We start from the raw sequence: 20,767 nt of genomic DNA, 5'->3' as shown, positions 1-20,767 counted from the left end.
CCATTCACCTTTGTGTTCCAAGAAATGCTTATGGCAAAAACCCTTACCCACGTGACTTAGATAAGACTCATGGCGACCCACTTGTCTACCTATGACAAGACCAGACTTAGACCTCCTAAATTCCCGTTCTTTGTCTCAAACTGATTAGCTGAACTGTTGATTCCACTGACCAAGCTGGACAAGATGTCGGCTAACTCGACTTGAATAAACTTTAGTCAGGCTTCTCTCCTTCCCCCTGAACTTGGTCCTGGAACTCAGCCTACCTTTGAACATGAGAATCAGCTGACCTTTGGGGAAAAATTCCCTGATCAACCACCTGATGACTCCACCTACCATCCCAATCCCGCACACCTGGTTATTTCCATCCTTATTTAATCCTGGCTATAAAAGGACTGATCAGCGTGACCTTTGAGATGCTTGCAGATCTCACAGCCTATGATCAACGCACTCTCCCTACTGAAATAGTCTTCCACTCCTTGTTGCAATAATCCTTTTGAATAAAGTCTCTCCTTACCTCAGTTTGTATTTGTGGTTTATTTGACACTGGCCAGACAAAACTATAGTCTACCACAACACTCTATTATCCAGTATGATGGATCTTGAGGGGATTAAAATTAACTATACCCCTCCTTCCTACTCTCAGTTTTGAATCATTTGAGGAATAGAAATGGAAGCCCGAATCAGGCAGGTAAGAATTCAGAATGTCATCTTAATTGAGGGATGAATGGATAAATAAAATGTGGTATATACATGGATTGGAATGGTAATGTTAACACATGCTACAGCATGGATGAACCTTGAAGATATTATGCTGAGTGAAATGAGCCAGTTACAAAAAGACAAATACTGTATAATTCCACTTATCTGAGCTATCTAGAGTAATCCAATTAACAGAAACAGAAAATATAATGGTGGGTTGCCAGAGCTGGGAGAAGGGGGGAAATGGGGAGTTGTTGATTAAGGGGTAGAGAATTTCAGTTTTGCAAGACAAAAAAAGTTCTGGAGACTGTTCACACAGCAACGTGAATATAAATAAAACTACTAAATTGTACACGTAGAAATGGTTAAGATGGTAAATTTTGTTATGTGCTTTTTTTACCACAATAAAAAATAATTTTTAAAAAAGTCAGCTTCATTACTAATAAAGCTGGTTGGAGAATGTGACATAGATCCGTGATCATATGGCTCAGTAATACTTCACTGAATTGAAATAAATTGCCTTAAACTTCAGGCCTTCTCTCAGGGCAGGGCTTACTCTAGTAAGCTTATCACAAAAGTCTTCAAGGACAGGCTGTCCTGAAAGAACAAAGGACTGAGTGACACAGTAATAATTCCTTCCTTCAGTCTTACCAAAGAAAGTGTTTTTTTCCCCAAGGAGCGAGTGAACAAAGGGGGAGAGGCCTGAGGGGTTGTCCTGGGGAGTGGACAGATCTGAGGGGATAAGCATTTACTCCTAACCAGTCCAATACAAGAAAAACATAGTAGAATATAGACTGGGAGGGAATATGAAAAACTGTGAAGTCTTTTGTAGTTTTGTTGCTAGGATAACAGAATTTGGAGTGATCGTTCTCTTCTCAAAACAATTTTATTGGTATGCCTTTTTAAAAATATAATTTGTTAACATTGGAAGTATCACATTTATAATAATTTGATGCACTCAATTTATTAAATGGCTGAAAGGGAAAAAATAAAAGGGATTATTAATGTACAGTTCACATTTTAAAATTATCTTAACTATTTTCTGGCTTTTTGTCATGTCAGTTTCATTAATACTATCAGTGAAGCTGAACAATTTTTCAAAATGCTTTTAATTGATATTAATGCCAAAACAAGAGGATAATTTTGCATGGTAAAGCATACATTTGACTTATATGTTTTCATTTGAAAAAGAAAGATACTCCCTTGGGCATCAAAACTTCAAGCTCAGATACAAGTAAATTAGATATATTTGACTGGATATATATATTTTTTAATGTGTAATTCAATTCACTAGAGTACTGGGACATTCTTTTCTGCATCTCTCTGGAGAAGTTGAGCAGTTTTCATTTTTCTAGGTTATCAGATGAGAAAACAGTATATTAGGTTTTGTGCTTGGGATCTTATATTTGGGGTGTGAAATAGCTGAATTTAAAACTATATACTCCTCTCTCATTAATTTGTGGTGAAAGGACTATCTTAAAAAGTTGCAGTTATTTGCAATCAGATTTTTAAAAGAATAATTTATTCACATTGAATGTAAATTATGCCTCAATCTAAAAATTTAAAAATCATAAAACAAGGCTGGGGGAAAAATTCCTCTGTAGGAACTTCAGACAAATAAATGAGTACATTTAGAATAGGCTGTGGTATGGCGCTTCGGATAGTATAAAAACACTTTGCATCTTTTAAAGAAAGATGGATACTGTTATGTCAAAAAAATGTATCTCCTCTATCAACCCAAAGCACATTTGGTTTGAATAATTTCTACATCCTTAGAGACATTCTCTCTCTAAGGAATCAATCCATTTAGGAAATTACTTCCTAGAACTTGTACTAAAAAATGAAGAGGCTTTATCTATCACATTTGCTTTGAGGGGAAAATGGTGCACTTTAGATAAAACAGTACAGTGACCAAAATACCTCCCATCTGTCAACTTTATATTCCTCTCATTTAGTTTCACATCATGCATGTTGGCAAGATTCATAGGAGGAAAACAGAAAGAACCTATTTTTACCATTCTTGAAAGCATGCCAATTTGGCAAGGGTGTGTAACAATGGGCATTCTCATACACAGTAAGAATGTCAACTGGTTCAGCCTTTCTGGAAGGTAATTTGGCAATAAACAGGCTATCAGAAATTTAAATATGAATGTCATTTGCCCCAGAAACTCAACTTCTGGGAATTTATCACAAGTGAATGAACTGGAAAAATATGTAAGACATACATGCATACATGAGGCATCATTTACAACAAAGATGAGTTACGAACCACCTAAATCTTTTATCATTGGTGGACTGATTAAATACATTATAATATATCTATTCAATGGAGTACTTTGTAGTGCATTAGAACAATTATGAATACCTGTGTTTATTGTTATGGAAAAGTTATAAAACAGCATATATAATCTGTGTTGTAAAATTTTTTCTATATGCTTAGGGAAAAGCCTGGAAGGGTATATAGCAAAATATGGTTTTATCTCTGAGTTGTGGGGTTTCAAATATTTTTTACTCTTTCATTCCTTTTATGTTTTTTGAAACTACACCATGAGCATGTGTCATTTATTTAGTCATAAAATACATGTGTTCTGGCTTGAAAAAAATGTAAAACGTCAAATTAAACAATTGTTTTTCAGGGGAAAATATTTGCAAATCATATATTTGATAAGGAATTAATATCCAGAATATATAAGAAAACTCCTACAGCTCAACAACAACAAAAACCCCAAACAACCCAATTTAAAAATGGGCTAAGGACCTAAACAGATATTTCCTCAAAGAAGATATATATATAAATGGACAGTAGATACATGAAAAGATGCTCAATATCACTAATCATTAGGGAAATGCAAATCAAACCCACAGTGAGCTATCACTTCACACCTATTAGGATGGTCATTATAAACAAACAGAAAATAACAAGTGTTGGTGAGGATGTAGAGAAATTGGAATCCTTCTGCATTACTGGTGGGAATGTTGCTATGGAAAACAATATGGCGGTTTTTCAAAAAAATACAAAAAATATACCATTTGATCTAGCAATTCCACTTCTGGATATATACCCAAAAGAACTGAAAGCAGGAACTTGAGCAAATATTTGCACACTAATGTTCATAGCAGTATTATTTACAATAGGCAAAAGGCGAAAACAACCCAAATGTCCACTGACAAAATGAATGGATAAACAAAATGTGGTATACATATACAATGTGATATTATTCAGCCTTAAAAAGGAAGGAAATTCTGATACATGCTACAACATGGATGAAATATGAGGACATTATGCTAAGTAAAATAAGCCAGACACTAAAAAACAAATACTGTGTGATTTTACTTATATGAGCTATATGGAGAGGTTAAATTCTTAGAGTCAGAAAGTAGGATGGTGGTTGCCAGGGGGTAGGTGAGGGTGGAATGGGGTGTTGCTGTTTAATTCATAGAGTGGTGATGGTTTCACAACAAACAATGTGAATGTACTAAACACACTGAACTATACACTTAAAAATGGTTAAAATGGTAAAGTTTATGTCATATATTATTTTACCACAATTTATAAAGAAACAGGGAACTATACTCAATATTTTGTAATAACTTTTAAGGGAAAAGAATCTGAAAAAGAAAAAATATATAAAATATACATGGATATTATATATATAACTGAATTACTGTGTGGTACATCTGAAACACAATATCGTAAATCAACCATACTTCAATTAAAAAGAAAACAACTGTTTTCTACATAGAGGTATTTACTTCTATCATGACTAAGGAAGATCTAACTCGTCGGAGATATATCTATAGACTTTGAAAAACAGAAAACATATATTCATTTCAATTCATATTCTCTAGGGCTTCGATGGGGCTGCAGCAGTTAAGAATCCGCCTGCCAATGCAGGGGACACGGGTTCGAGCCCTGGTCCGGGATGATTGCACATGCCGCGGAGCAACTAAGCCCGTGCGCCACAACTACTGAGCCTGTGTGCCACAACTACTGAAGCCTGTGTGTCTAGAGCCCACTCACCACAACAAAAAGTAGCCCCCACTCACAGCAACTAGAGAACGCCCGCACACAGCAACAAAGACCCAACACAGCCAAAAATTAATAAATTAATTTAAAAAAATTTATATGCTCTTACACATTGGCCTACATTGGAAGGTATGTGACATTAATCCAAATTAATAGGAATTGAGTTAATCTTCTTTGTTTCCCTCAATCCAATTAGGTTTATTTATATGTGACCCTTATTTCTCCAGATTGTACCAGATACCTGAAAGACGAGGAGAGACTGTGGGGTAATGACAGGCATATGCGTACTCCAGATATGTCAGCTATTTCAGCCCACCCAAAGTAGTCTGGCTTGTAAATGATTATAGATCTTCAGGTTCTCAGAAGTAGATGTGGGCTTCCTACCTTTTGCTGAGTCCCTTGTGGAGGTCCTCGCCTTGATCCAGCTCTTCCCTGTGTTAAGGCAGCCCCAGCAGAGTGGCCTGTTGTTTATTCTTCACTGTCCCCTTTTCTTCTGAACCTGGTCTCCGCCATTAAGAACTTTGAAGGCAATGTCAAGGTGAAACATAGGCATCCCTAAAGCTCTTCTACCTTTTGCAGTTTCTTTTGTATATTGGGGGTGTTCTGACCAATAAAAGTCATATTGACCATCTTTAAATTCTCTGGGGCCTCAGGATCTATATCTGTATGATGCCTATAGGTTTTATTATTATATTTTTCTGGTTTAATTTAATTTTTTTTGGCCACACCTTGTCACATGCGGGATCTTAGTTCCCCGACCCGGGATCGAACCCGTGCCCTGTGCATTGGGAGCACTGAGTCTTAACCACTGGACCGCCAGGGAAGTCCCTGTATATTGCCTATAGGCTTTAAAAACGCTTTTTAGAAATTCTGAAGAATCCTCATTTGGTTTCTGTCATACCTCCTGTACTTTATTAAGGCTTCTTTGTTTTGGCATCCCTCTTCGCAATCCCGCAAGAATGCAATCTTGATAATGTTCACGTTTTGGCCTATCCCCAGCATTCACATCCCAATTAGGATCAGCTGTTGGTATAGCTACATTTGCTGCAACTCCTACGGGGTTGCCAGGGGTTTCTGTACCAGGTGGATCTGCGTCTTCCCTAGCTTTATTGAGCACCATTCTACATTCTTCTGAAGTGAGGAGAGTATTTAATAAATTTTTAAAATCTGCCCTGGTCGAGTTGTGGGTTGCAAATATCGATGAAAAAATATTTGCCATCCTCTTTGAGTCATCTTTAAAAGTTGGCATATTGTTCTGCTAATTAAATAAATCTGAAGTTGAAAAGGGCGAGTGGGACCCAGATCAGTCCCATTGGCGGCCCAGTCTCAGCACTCACACCTGCACTGGGGACTTGCCTTAATGACTATTGTCCCCCATGAGCTTGGGTAGCTCTCTGGCCATAACAAGTGCCCTGGTGGGTATGAGAGGAGGAGGCCATTCCGATTTTTCAGATCCTCAGAGCCTGAGGTGGGCGTGGCAGGGGATCAGCCTGAGGCTGTGGCTTAGGCGCTGCAATGAAGGAGCAGCAGCCCATCGCATGGGGGGTGGAGGAGGGGCAGCCAGAGTGTTTGAATCAATAGCAAGTCATCCTCCTTTTCACTAAAATCAAGCAAAACAGGTTTCTCTGCCTTCTCTCCTGTTGTACCCTAACCTTACATCTTCTCTGCACAAATTTATTCCGATACAATAACACAAAAGACTGTACACAAGGTATTTCATCCCATTTTTCTTCCCTTTACAAAACAAATGCAGCTGCAAAAACTGTCTTGTAATTTAAGGATCCATTTTCAGGCCATTTTGCTCCAGAATCTAAAGGATATGCAGTGTTAACAAAAAATACCATCTTTTAATTTTCTGTGGATTCATAACTGAAAGTCACCCAGTTTTGGAGAATGCAGCCTATAGAAGGGCTGCAAGAGAGAGTTGAATTAACATTTCCCATTTTGAAGGGGCTTTGCTTCCAGGTGGTTGAAGCAATGAAATCTCACTACAGGTCCTTTTGCTATTGGGCACCAAGAAGCTCAATCCCCTATAGCCCATTCTTTTTTTTTAAAACACCTTTATTGGAGTATAATTGCTTTACAATGTTATGTTAGTTTCTGCTGTACAACAAAGTGAATCAGCTATACATATACATATATCCCCATATCTCCTCCCTCTTGCGTCTCCCTCCCACCCTCCCTATCCCACCCCTCTAGGTGGTCACAAAGCACAGAACTGATCTCCCTGTGCTATGCAGCTTCTTCCCACTAGCTCTTTTACATTAGGTAGTGTATATATGTCCATGCCACTCTCTCACTTCGCCCCAGCCTACCCTTCCCCCTCTCTGTGTCCTCAGGACCATTCTCTATGCCTGTGTAAGACAATCGGACATAGAGGGGCCAAAGCCTGGGGCCTCTAACCTGAGTATGCAGTACCTTAGCAGATATAATAATCATTACCCACGGTTTCACTCTCCTATTCTCATGGATATTTAAGTTTACAGAATTTAGCATATACTTGCAACTAGCTACATGAACAGAATGGTTAAGCACTATGAATAATACAGCAAAACAGCTAGTTGAAAAATAATGTATTTTCTGAAAATAAAGTCACAAAGTTAGGTGTGTACACACACACAGAATATTTTGAGTCTCAGCTTTGGAAAACTGGGTCCTACTTGCTTTTGGAAAAGGCCTTATTCTCTATGGTTAAGCCATTCATGGTTAACTGGAATTGGTCGTTCTAACCATCTTTTATAGTGTATATCATGAAAGTTGGAAGCTTGATGCTTTCCTGGTGGCTGCATGAAGCTGGTAAGATGGGAAAAGTTTAAGATCTGCCTGTCATGGTTGGACAGCAAGATGGACCTGGCTGCAAAAGTTGACTCCAGAAGCCTAGCCAGCTGGGACAGGCAAAGCTACTTATTCAGTGTTCAAAGGAAATAGTCATGTTAATTCCAGATATGGTGACCACTGATTTCCTAATAAAGCAGGCTGCGTACAGTACTAGGAAACTCAGATGGTACTCACTACTAAGGACTCAGATTAAAGGGTGACATAGTGGCAAGGGTTAGAAGGATAGGGAAGGGCTTAAGTCTGGGATAATTTGGGTGTAGAAAGCAATACAAAGCCCACTCCGCATAGGCAGGGAGCGGCAAGAGATGGTAACATATCCATAATCATTCATGTAGATACCTTAAATCCAGCTAACAACATGAATACCTAGGGACTAATTAGTCCCAGGGATTATCATTAGAACATTAATAGTTGGAAGAACTCACATTCTTTCAGCACTCCTGCATGCTTTTCATACCATACACACACACACACACACACACACACACACACACACACACACACACACACACACACACACAAAGAGAAAGAGATTTATTGCAAGGAATTGGCTTATGTAACTGTGGGGGCTATGTAGGCAAGTCTGGAATCCGCAGAGCAGGCCATCAGGAAGGGTAGGCTGGAAACTCTCAGGAAGGAGTTGACATTTCAGTCCACTGGCAGAATTTCTTCTTGTTTAGGGACCTCAATTCTGTGCTTAGGCCTTTCAACTGATTGGATCAGGTTCACCCAGATTATGGAGTATAATCTCCTTTCCTTAAAGTCAATTGATTGTAGATGTTTATCACATCTGCAAAATATCTTCATAACAACACCTAGATTAGTATTTGATTGAAGAACTAGGTATAGCCTAGCCAAGTTGACAAATAAAATTGGACCATCACACCGGTTAAATATCATCGAGTAGCTGTCAAGTATCTGATTTTAGGTTTGGAATCTGAGCCTCTGAAAGGTAATGACTGTGGGTTTTTTTGTGTTCTACCATGTCTCCCAGAGGGAGACAAATACATTCTAATCATCTATGTGATTAATGTTCCTAAGATCTTAAAAGTGTGGGAGAGACAGAACCAGAGATCTGTCTTGTATCTCAGAGATGTATAGATCTGAAAACAAGTGAGACTGAGCCTTCTGGTGAAGAACTCACTGGGGCCAGCTGTGGAAACTAGGTAGGGCAGAGATGAGGGGAGGTGGCATAATTTCATAAAAAGATGACAGACTTTGGAATCAGACACACTTGGGTTTGAATTATAGCTTTACTACTTTGCAAATGCTGAGACCTTAAGCAAATTGCTAGTTTAAAAAAATTCCCTTTATTAAGGTATAATTTACATACAATAATAATGCACCCATTTAAGTGCATACATCAATGAGTTTTAACAAATTTCTACACCTGTGTAATCATGCACATAATTGAGATATAGAACAAGTTGCTTGTGCCCCTTCCCAGTCATATCCCCCTACTCACCAGCCCAAGGCAACAACTGACTTGCTTTCTGTCCCTATTTATAAACGTATTCATTTCAAACAATATATATTGAGCACCTACTATGTGTCAGGCATAGTTTTGCATTCTGGGATATAGTAGTGAATGAAACAGACAAAAATAGCTGCCATTATGTAGAGGGAAACAGAAAGCAAACAAAATATATAAAGGAAATATGTGGTAGGTCACATGATGATGACTTCTACAGACAAAAATATGGGAAGTAATTGGGGCAAGTCAGAGTAGGGATGGGGCACATGTTGCTCTTTTCAATATGGCAGTCTGGGATCACATCACTAGTAAGGTGTGTTTGAGCAAAGATCTGATGGAAGTGAGGCATAAGATAAAAATGTTCCAAGTAGAAAGAACAGCAAGTGCAATGGCCCAGAGGTGAGTATTGCTGGAAAGTTTGAGAAATTCCAAAGAACCCAGTGTGGTTGGAGTGAAGGAACAGAGACGGAAAACAGAAAAGATAAGAGAAGTAAAGAGGTCCAGGTATGGTAAGGCTTTATAGTCCACTGTGAAAACTTCACCTCTTAATCTTAGTGTAACAAGGAGCCATTGCAGAGTTTTGAGCACAAGTGCGCCATCATCTGATATATTTAAAAGGATCACTCTGGCTACTGTGTTGGGAATTGACTGTAGGGGACAAGTTCAGAATTAACATAAACTGCCTGATATCTAGTATTGATAAATGTTCAATAAGTTTTAGCTATTTGGAGGTTATTAACTTCTTAGTACAAATGATGCTGTGACCTCTTTTTGTTTCTTTGTTTTTGTATAGTGCAAATATGGATTCATTCATTTACTCAACAAATACTTGTGAAGCATGATTATAGTAGGTGCTGGGTAATGAAAGTTGACGTAAGAAAGATAAGATTGCTGCAAATTCATAGAAACAGAAAGTGAATGGTACCAGGGATGGGGGAAGGGGAAAATGAAAAGTTGTTTTTTAATGGGTACAGAGTTTCAGTTTTGCAAGATGAAAAAGTTCTGGAAATCTATTGCATGGCAATGTGAGCACACTTTACTGAATTGTAAACTTAAAAATAGTTAAGATGGTAAATTTTATGTTACGTGTTTTTTTACCACAATTTAAAAAATTTTTTAAATTGAATATAAAAATTAAAAATTTTATTTTAAAAAGCAGAAAAAAGGGCTTCCCTGGTGGCGCAGTGGTTGAGAGTCTGCCTGCCGATGCAGGGCACGTGGGTTCGTGCCCCGGTCCGGGAAGATCCCACATGCTGCGGAGCGGCTGGGTCCGTGAACCATGGCAGCTGAGCCTGCGCGTCCGGAGCCTGTGCTCCGCAACGGGAGAGGCCACGACAGTGAGAGGCCCGCATACCGCAAAAATAAAAAAAATAAAAAAAATTAAAAAGCAGAAAAAAGATAAGACTATTGTTAGGGGAGTTAATAAATTAATATGAGAAATATTAGGTAGGAATACGTACTTACGATGAAAAAATGATGATGTGCTGTGACTGAAGGGCTACTTTAAATTAAAAAAAAATTAAGACCAGTAAAAAAAAAAAGAAAGTGTGACCCTGTTTATATAAAGATACATTGATATTTAGGTGTCTGCTGCTTGTCTAGACCCTACTCACTTACAAGAAATATCCCAAATAAAATGAAAAAGTCTTATTTCTTTTATTCCCTTGGTTGTAGAACCAACTATATAGTTAAAAAAGTAATGCCTTTTTTCTTACTAAAAATAGATATGTACATATATGTTACATGTATGCATATGTATGTATACACACATGCTTGTGCATATGTATGTGTACATATGTGTACATGCCATGTTAAACAGAGGAGTGCCTAGTTACTTATCCAGCATCCAGGTAATAAGATGTAATTTTGGGGGACTTTCATTTCATTTTTGTACTTTTCTGAATTGTTTGAATTTTTAAAATAATAGGAATGTAATATTTTCTTGAAAAGAATAAAGCTACTTTAAAAATTAAAACTACAACAACACAGCAGTACAGTTCTGCTGTATGAACTCATGAATGTGAAGTGCTTGGAACTTGTCTGGAATACACAAAATGCTAAATAAGTATTGGCTGTTTTCATTCTGATTATTACCATGTGGCAGGCCCTGGTCTAAGTATGTTACAGTATTTTTCTCTCTTAACCCTTACAGATACTACACGTACTGAGACACAGACAGTTTATGACAAAGGTCACATAGCCTTTAAGTAAGGATATTATATTTTACAGACAAATATCTTTTAATTCCTTTAACATAAATGGCTATTTATAGTCCCTTGGTCCTATACTTGTGTAAAAACTGATTGCTAAAGATGTTATTAACTGATACTATAAATATGTGTTTTATATGATTCAAAAGATTGATGTGTAAATTTTCATAAGGTTTCTGGAAGTCTCTATTACTTTAAAATAAATGAGCTAGGGACTTCCCTGGTGGCAGGTTAGGAACCTGCCTGCCTATGCAGGGGACACTGGTTCGAGCCCTGGTCCGGGAAGATCCCACATGCCGTGGAGCAACTAAGTGCGTGTGCCACAACTACTGAGCTTGCGCTCTAGCGCCCGTGAGCCACAACTACTGAAGCCCGTGCACCACAACTACCAAAGCCCGCACTCCTAGAGCACATGCTCTGCAACAAGAGAAGCCACCACAATGAGAAGCTTGCACACTGCAACGAAGAGTAGCCCCTGCTCACTGCAACTAGAGAAAGCCCACATGCAGCAATGAAGAACCAACGCAGCCAAAAATAAATAAATTTTTAAAATAAAATAAATGAGTTAAATAGCTCTACATTCTAAGACATACATAATTCTTATAGTAAACAAAAGATTTGTACCTCAATATATGGAATCTAAAAAAAAAATGGTTCTGAAGAACCTAGGGGTAGGACAGGAATAAAGATGCAGATGTAGAAAATGGACTGGAGGACACGGGGAGGGGGAAGGGTAAGCTGGGATGAAGTGAGAGAGTAGCACTGACATATATACACTACCAAATGTCAAATAGATAGCTAGTGGGAAGCAGCTGCATAGCACAGGGAGATCAGCTGGTGCTTTGTGACCACCTAGAGGGGTGGGATAGAGAGGGTGGGAGGGAGACGCAAGAGGGAGGAGATATGGAGATATGTGTATATGTATAGCTGATTCACTTTGTTATACAGCAGAAAGTAACACATCATTGTAAAGCAATTATACTCCAATAAAGATGTTAAAAAATAATTTGTACCCCAAACTTCATAGCAAAATCATTAATGATAGTACCAGTTTGCCCTTGAATAGTAATTTATAGTTTACAAAGCACATTCACATAATTGGCTCATCATGATCTCCGAAAACCACTGAGTTAACTAGGAGGGCAGGGCAGACAATATCTCTCCTTAAAGTTGAGGAAGCTGAATCATATATGTGTGCTTCATTCAGTAAGAATGTCTTTGGCCACAAGTAAGAAAAACCCAACTCGAACTGGTTTAAACAATACAGAACTAGCTTGGCTTGCTTACTTGGAGACCACCTTGCCCAGAGGTGAGGTGGTCTTTGACATAATCTAGCTGCACTGACTCTAATGTTTTTAACTCTTTTGGTTCTGCCCTTCACCAAATGTTGGCTTCTTCAGCCTGATAGTTAAATGGCTGCTACAGTTCTGGGTTTCAAATCTAGACCAACAATTCCAGAGGAAAAGACCCTTTCTTTCTGTAGCTTTATCCTGAGAACTAGGGAAGTGTCCTCGGATGTCCTTAGCAAACTTCTCCTCACTTTTTATTGGTGCAGGTTAATTTATATGACCATTTCTGAATCAATTATTGGCAAGGGTCTTGGCATAACCCTTAGGTGAATCAAGATACCTGGTGAAAATCTGGGCTCTGTTAGGAAAAAAGAAAAGGGGGAATGATAATGCATACTGGTTGAGCTCCACAGCCTTGGGATGAGCAGTCAGGAGTCTAACCAAACTCTTAGATTAAGCCTTGGGGCCAAGAGTACCACTGAGGCTAAGATGGCAGGACTCAGGCCCCCTAACTCCCATGCTTTTCATATAACAACCTCAACTGTTTCAGATTTACATTAGATTAGAATGCTCCTTTTGGGCATTTACGGGGGCACCCAAGGGGCATTCTTAAGCAAAAAGTTTGAATGTGGGAATTCCATATGCCCTGGGTTTGCAAGATTGCTGTTGGATGGATTGGCAAAAATTTACTTTGAAAGCTACATTCTGACAAATCTCTCATAAGTATTATTATTTTTTTATAAAATATTTCAAGCCAATAAACAACAAAGCTTTAAAAATTCTTATACCATATTTGCATTGGCTTTTTAAAGAAAAAAAATTGCAGTTATAGTTGAAGCTCCCTGAATATCTTTCCTACATCCCTTTCTCCTTTCTCCCTCACCAGAGGGAAACACAGTCCTGAATTTGGTGTCCATTTTCATGTGGACGTTTTTATACTTTTACTACTATGTATAGATCCAAGATATCTAGTATTGTGTTGAATATATATATATATATATATATATATATATATATATATATATATATATATATATATAGTATATAGTACCCCAAACATATTCTTCTGCAATGGTACTTTTTGCTCAACATTGTTCTTGAATTATATCTATATTGATATATGTAGCTTAGTTCACTCATCGTAATTGCAGTATAGCCCATTGTTCGAATACACCACAATGCATTATCCACTCTTATGTCGGCAGGTATTTTGTTGGTTTTCACTGTCTTACTATTCCAGACAAAGATATTGTGAATGCTCTGGAAGACCTCTCATGGTACACATGCTGAAGTTTGTCTCATGGTACATATGTTGGAGTGGAATTACTGGATGTGCACATCTTCAACCTTAATAGATATTGTCAAGTTGTTGCCAGTCTGACAGCTGTGAATGGAAGTATAATAATTTCTTTTTTCCATGATATTTCCTATGCATTTGAAACTCTTCAGTTTCTTAAATTTAATCCCATTTTCAATATTGGAAACTTTCTTTCCTTTATAATGGGAAATTGCAGTGGCTATTATGAATCTGTTCATGTTGATGTATCTTACTTAAGTTAGCCTGTTTTGTCCTTTGAAATGTATTTTATTGCTTACTGGACATGGAGAAATGACGATAAGAGAAAAGAAGTAAACACACATATATGGACTCTTGTTTTCTCTCTAAATTGTTATTTGAGATAGGGTAATTTTTTCTTGATAATTTCTTGCTCACTTAAGTGTATAATTTGATTGAAATTTTTATATTTTATATGGGGAATGGAATATAGCTCCCTTTCTTCTCACTGGAGAAATTCCAAGGTCAGAAGATTTAAGAATAGCCTTGGTAATCAGTTAGTCTGATTATTTGGCAACCCTGTCTGGTAGAATACTTGGACTTGCTCTTGGAGTGTGGCGATGGCACTACTGAATGATGTCCCTTTAGCATCTTAAAGCATCACTCTAGTTTTATACAGTGTCTACCTAAGAGATTCAGCTGCACTTGGAGACGCTTACAGCAAACTCCCTGAAGAATTTCCCTGTGTTTGGGGGATGAAGTAATGTCAGTAAATCAAAATTTACCCCCTACTGGCCTAGGAAATACAAAGGCACCACAATAAACACACATGAGATCATATTTCCATTTTGGTTGAGCACAAGGGGAATATTTAATCCTGAGCAGAATGAGAGAGACAGGAGGGAACAAATGCACACTGATTGAGAATGGACTGTTTTCTCTTGTAGTTTGCTTTGCAAAATCCAGATGGGAAAGGAATAAACATTTATTTCTCTCATTTTCTACACTTACCTTTAAAGCATCTTAGCATCAAAAGAAACACCCAACCTGAAACTGTATTTTCTTTCCTCAAAGAATGTGGTGTAAGTGAGAACGTGTAGGAGAGGTAGAGGTGCAGTGTGAGCTTTGTGGGCAAAAAGAAATATTCAAGATCAAAGTCATGATAAAAATGACAATCTCCGAATACTACTCAGTCATAAAAAGAAAGAAATAATGCAATTTGCAGCAACATGGATGCAACTAGAGATTATCATACTAAGTGAAGTAGGTCAGAAAGAGAAAGACAAATACCATATGATATCACTTATATGTGGAATCTGAAATATGGCACAAATGAACCAATCTACAAAACAGAAACAGACTCACAGACATAGAGAACAGACTTCTGGTTGACTAGGGGGAGGGGGTGGGGGAGGGATGGATTGGGAGTTTGGGGTTAGTAGATGCAAACTATTACATAGAGAATGGATAAACAACAAGGTCCTACTGTATAGCACAGAGAACTGTATCCAATATCCTGAGATAAACCATAATGGAAAAGAACAGAAAAAAGAATGTGTGTGTATATATGTATATATAACTGAGTCACTTTGCTGTACAGCAGAAATTAATACAACATTGTAAATCAACTATACTTCACTTTAAAAAAAAAGGAGAATTTCTGAGTTTTTTATGTTGATTATAGGTTCCTAGAGGGTTCAGTGACATCATTTTGTCCTTTTATTTATTGATTAGGCTGTTTAGGAATGTTACAAACTGTTGTCAAGTTTGCCCGATAGCTCCTTTTATGCTTCCTCTAGAGTCTCAAGATGACAGCTAGATTTTTCTGGCATGCACAGTAAGGTCACCTTTGGTAATGTTCCATTAAAACATGACTACAGTGCTTCCCTGGTGGAGCAGTGGTTAAGAATCCGCCTGCCACTTCAGGGGACGTGGGGTTCCAGCCCTGGTCTGGGAAGATCCCACATGCTGCAAGATCCCGCGGAGTAACTAAACCTGTGCGCCACAACTACTAAGCCTGTGCGCCACAACTACTGAGCCCGTGCGCCTAGAGCCCGTGCTCCGTAACAAGAGAAGCCTGCGCACCGCACCTAGAGAATGCCTGCGTGCAGCAACGAAGACCCAATGCTGCCAAAAAGAAAAAAAAGTCGGGGTCTTCACATGACCTTTGGGGAGAAAAAAAACATGACTAAAAAGCTTTTAATACATAACAGGTAATAAGGAAGTATTTAGGAGTTCCTTCTAATTCATACCTTTTATTATTAAAGCTTTGTAAGACCTGAAAAAATTTTGGTTTTAGATATTCTCCTATATTATTTTTGAAAAGTAAAACTTCCCCTACTCCTCTTGAATTATAATAATAGTTTGTTAATCAAGTAGGTCTTTGAAACACAATACTTTCTTCTCTTGAATATTAGTGCTCCCCCTTTGATGTCTAAAATTGCCCTAGTTCACAGCCAGCCCTTCTAGCTGTGAAGTTCTCAGCTCTCCATTCTAACACTGGTCTCTCAGCGTTTACCTTCTGATAGACACATTTAAACTTCAGCCTCCACACCAGCCACTGTCATTACCATCTCAAATATCATAAACCTCAATGTTTCTTGAGTGACACTTCCACTTCACTCTCTTCCGGCTACTTCCAGCTGACAGATTAGTGACCTTAACCTGGGAGAGTCAGTGTGTTCAGGGTGAGAAGTGTACCTTAAGCACATGATTCATTTTCTAATGTAATGACTTCATTTCTATTATCCCAGAGGAATGCAGCAGGCGTATTGACATTTTGTCTACTGGCACCACAGAAAACAGTGTGTGGTTGAACTAACACGCTCTGGCTGGGTTCTGATAGGGCCCTGAGAAATTTATTAGGTAGTCAGAGCGACTAATAAGATCTTTGTAGACTTTAACCCAAATACACAGCACCCTTATAACACAGGTTGGTTTTAACTAGGGAAAAGTTAAACTAGGGCTAAAAAAGTTTAACCAGGGCTTAGTGATTTTTTTCCCCCTTATTCTGAACTTCAGCGGCTAAGGGTCAACCAGGTAGCAGTCTGGTTTTCCTGGAACAAGTTTGTAATCTTACTTAAAATTTGGTTGATGAGTTATGCAAGAAGCCAAATCTTTGAGAGCTCTCATGTATTCTGCACAGACATATAAGGAATTTCCACAATCAGGGGCCCCCCAAAGGAGGAAATGTCCTGGGGTGTATAAAAGCTTGAGAGAGGAAGTGTGAGAAATTTCTCACTTGCCACCTGATCCCAGCTGGAAATTCACTGGCTAACTGTGTCACTGACAGAACAAAATAGAGAATAATAGCCTCTGGCTGAAGATTTTATAATCGAAGCTGAGACAGAGTGGGCCATGTACATGTTTAGAACAGTGACTGCATTGTGAATTACAACAGAGGTCCCACTTATCAGTCACACAAACGTTTAAGACCACAGAAAGGCATCTGATTTGAGACAGGGATGACAAAATGGATCTTTTGGTTTTCCCTACTTTGCCCTGAATACAAAAGGACTGATGATGGCTTTGTTCTGGGATAAAGTCTTACATTCCTTTTGGGACCCACCCAATCATTAATGGAGAAAGAAAATTCCTGTCTGGAATCACTCCTACCATTTTCTAAAAGAAGTAACCTTTAGTCCTCATCACCCAATGGGGAAAGAAAGCAATATAAATGATGTCACGCCAGATATTTTGCTTTGCTGGCTAATCACTTTTCTTCATTTATCTTTTGTGACTGCCTCAATGTTAAACAATTGTAGTAAACAGTATTAAGAAACAGGGCTCTAATTTGACAATATATGTCAACATTTAAAGTGTCTCTACCCTTTGAATCAGGAATTACACTTTTAAGAATTTAATAGCTAAACTGACAGATGTGTCCAAAGAATGAAAACTACATAAAAGTTCATTGACAGGGAATTGATTAAATAAATTACTGTACATTTACACAAGAAAATGAGGTGTAAGTTGAAAGTCTAGTTCCAGTCCTTGTCACGAACCCTGGAACTCTGAAGTTTTTATAGTCTTTCATTGATCTAATGCTTAATTAGTTGCTCTCCTCATATAAGGAGGTTACAAATAATAGACAGTGGGGGATTGAAGAGTTGGGTGCTTTTCCTTTGGCTCTTATTGGTAGTAAACAAACATTAACAACACTGATGGGAGAAGGAAGTAAGGAATCTTGACTAATTCTGGACCTTCTCTAAACAGCTCAATGGTCATCTTAGCCTGTCTTCTAGATTTACAGGATGTACCAATGCCTCTTGGGTATACAATATTTATCAGGTCAAGAAGAGTCCCACATCCATTCCTCTAATGGCTAGAGGTTTATAACCATTTAATCACAATACATAAAAATGGTTAGAATGAACATTTTCATCTCTTATTCATTAGTCCTTTAGCCACAGAGTCTAAAAAACTCTTGGATAAGAGATAGAACACCATTTAATCCCACTGTTGACATGCTGAAAAGAGAAAATCAACCATTATGTTAGAAATAAGTCTCTGGTGGCAGGTGGCATGGTAATTGTAAAATTTTGTGGCACAAAGTTCTAATTGTACAATGGAGTCAACAAGTATTGGGGAAAAACAGCAGAAAAGCTTTTTAAACATACCTTTCTTTTATAATTTCTCGACGTATTATGAACTTAATTGCCTTCCTCATATATTGTGAGCAACTTGAGTTCCAGGTTGTCTGTCATTTTTGTATCCTCAGTACCAGGCACAGCACCTGATACATAATGGGTACTTTATAGTCTTCAAATTGAATTAAAAAACAAAAGTCTGAAAAAAATTAAGACAGTAGTTCTTAAAATTTTCTGATTAATGCTAGGGATCCTTTCCCCAGAAAAGTTGCACTTATCCATGTACACAAAAATTTCAACATAATTTCAGGGCAGTCATGGACATCTGTTCCCTTCCTCCTTTCGTAGATCTTCTAGGGAACCAGGGCTTCTACATTAAGAAATTCCGAGGTTAAGAACATAATTACAGAGAGAAGTGGAGGACTCTTTAGAAACATTCTCCACTCCTTAATTTTTCTTTTACAAAATGCAGGTTTCTTCCATCTACTTCACACAGAAACGTTTTCAGTATACTAAGGAAAAGAGTCGCTTCTTGTGGAAGGTGTAAAAAGCATCTATGTCATTTTAGATTCCTTTATAAATTAGATATTTTGCAGTAGAAAAATGTATCCTTATAGCAAAAAGTAATCTTAAAGAAGGTATGTTTACTTAACATTTATGGCCTATTCCCTATGAGCCAAGGACTGTGGAGGACAGGAGATAGAAATAATGACCCAAAGAGATGGCAATGTGGTGGAATGCATGCATAATAAACTGGATATTTGAGTTAGATTTTTGCCTCTGTGTATGTGTGATGAAGATAGCAGTGGGTGGAATGGACAGAGAGCAACTGTAAATTCTCTAAAAGGGAGAAAAAGAACCTTATTCATTCTGTGAGAGCTTTTAGCTTTCTTATGGTCAAATACGGCTCTTAACCTCCCATTCTCAGTTACAAGATTACCCACCAGAAAACTGATAATAATGTCTGGATAAACACTGGCTGATCATGAATGTAGAATAAGGCAATGCTTAAACTACATCCCTATAGTATAAAGGAGCTGCAATCATCTAAATGCCATTTCTAAGATCCAGCATTGTAAACATTTCTTTCACCTGAGTGATGGTTTTCTGATGACTATTTGTTGCATCTTAAACTTCGGAGGAGACCTCAAAGCTGATCTGGTACGAACATCTACTCAAAGAAGGAATTCCCTTTTTAACACTCCTGGTGGCCACAGGCTTTGTTTGAACACATTAATAGCAGCGGAATGTATTTGTACTCAACAATAATTATTAGAAACTGCTTCCTCATACTGAGCTAAAGTCTTCGTATATTTTCCAACCATTTTTCTAAAGCTTTGGCACTTGAAACAGTGAAGAATAACTCTATTCTCTCTTCCATATTCTTCAAGTATTTGAAAACAGTTATCATTTGTATGTCTGAATTCATCTCCAGATTGAATTTCCCTTAATTCTTTTATGTATTGCTCTTGAGAAGTATTTTCAAATCACCCTCCTTTTCCTACTCTTCCAAACATGGTAATACTTGGCCAAAGTCTGCTTAAAATGCAACACCTCAATTAGAACACGATATTCTAGCCATGATTGATCTTAACACATCGGAGTCCAGTGGGACTTTTCTTTTGATCTGGACACATTCTTCCATCAACCCACTTTTACAAGGCTTTAGTTCTTGCCTCCTGTCCCCTCCCAAGGTGTGCAGTACTGTGAGCTTATACTAGAACTTGGTCAAATAAAAATTTCAGGTTTTTTTTTTTCTTGAGTGTACCACTATCAAGTCAGGTTTCCCCTCCTATCACCTTGGCAATGGAATGGGTCCAATTTCATCTTAAATTTGTCTCAGCACTGAAATAGTTTCAAGTGTCATCGTATGTAATCATTCCAGCTCTGTTATCTGTAAATTTGATAATACCTTCTATAGGATGCTTTGTGTCTTCATCCAAAGGACTGGAAATTTCCCTCAGTGCAATGTGGATCATTATTCAGCTCGTTCAGGTTGTTTCAATAGCTTGAAATCCAGCTGGCTAACGATTATCCTGTCATATCCTTCATCTTAGCCTTAAAAGACATCCATCAAGGCGTCAAGTGTCTTGTTGGATTCAGTGAACACCATACCTTTAAACCATTCTAAGCCATACAGTGTCTCTGACAACAAATGCTAGTGACATTTTATCATGGCAGTAAGATTTTAGGTGAGCCCCCAAGCTCTATGAAATAAGCAGCTAGAATGGGTTTCAGATCTTATGGGCAGAAACAAGAGAGCCTGGGTCATATTCACCTCTTCCCTTGTACATACATAGTGGACCAGATGCACTGGACTTATATTTTACCAGGAAAGGGAACTACAAGGTAAATGCAGTGAAAT

The sequence above is a fragment of the Kogia breviceps genome, chromosome 4 (genome assembly GCF_026419965.1).
Source record: "Kogia breviceps isolate mKogBre1 chromosome 4, mKogBre1 haplotype 1, whole genome shotgun sequence".
Lineage (NCBI taxonomy): Eukaryota > Metazoa > Chordata > Mammalia > Artiodactyla > Physeteridae > Kogia > Kogia breviceps.
This window is presented reverse-complemented; position numbering follows the sequence as displayed.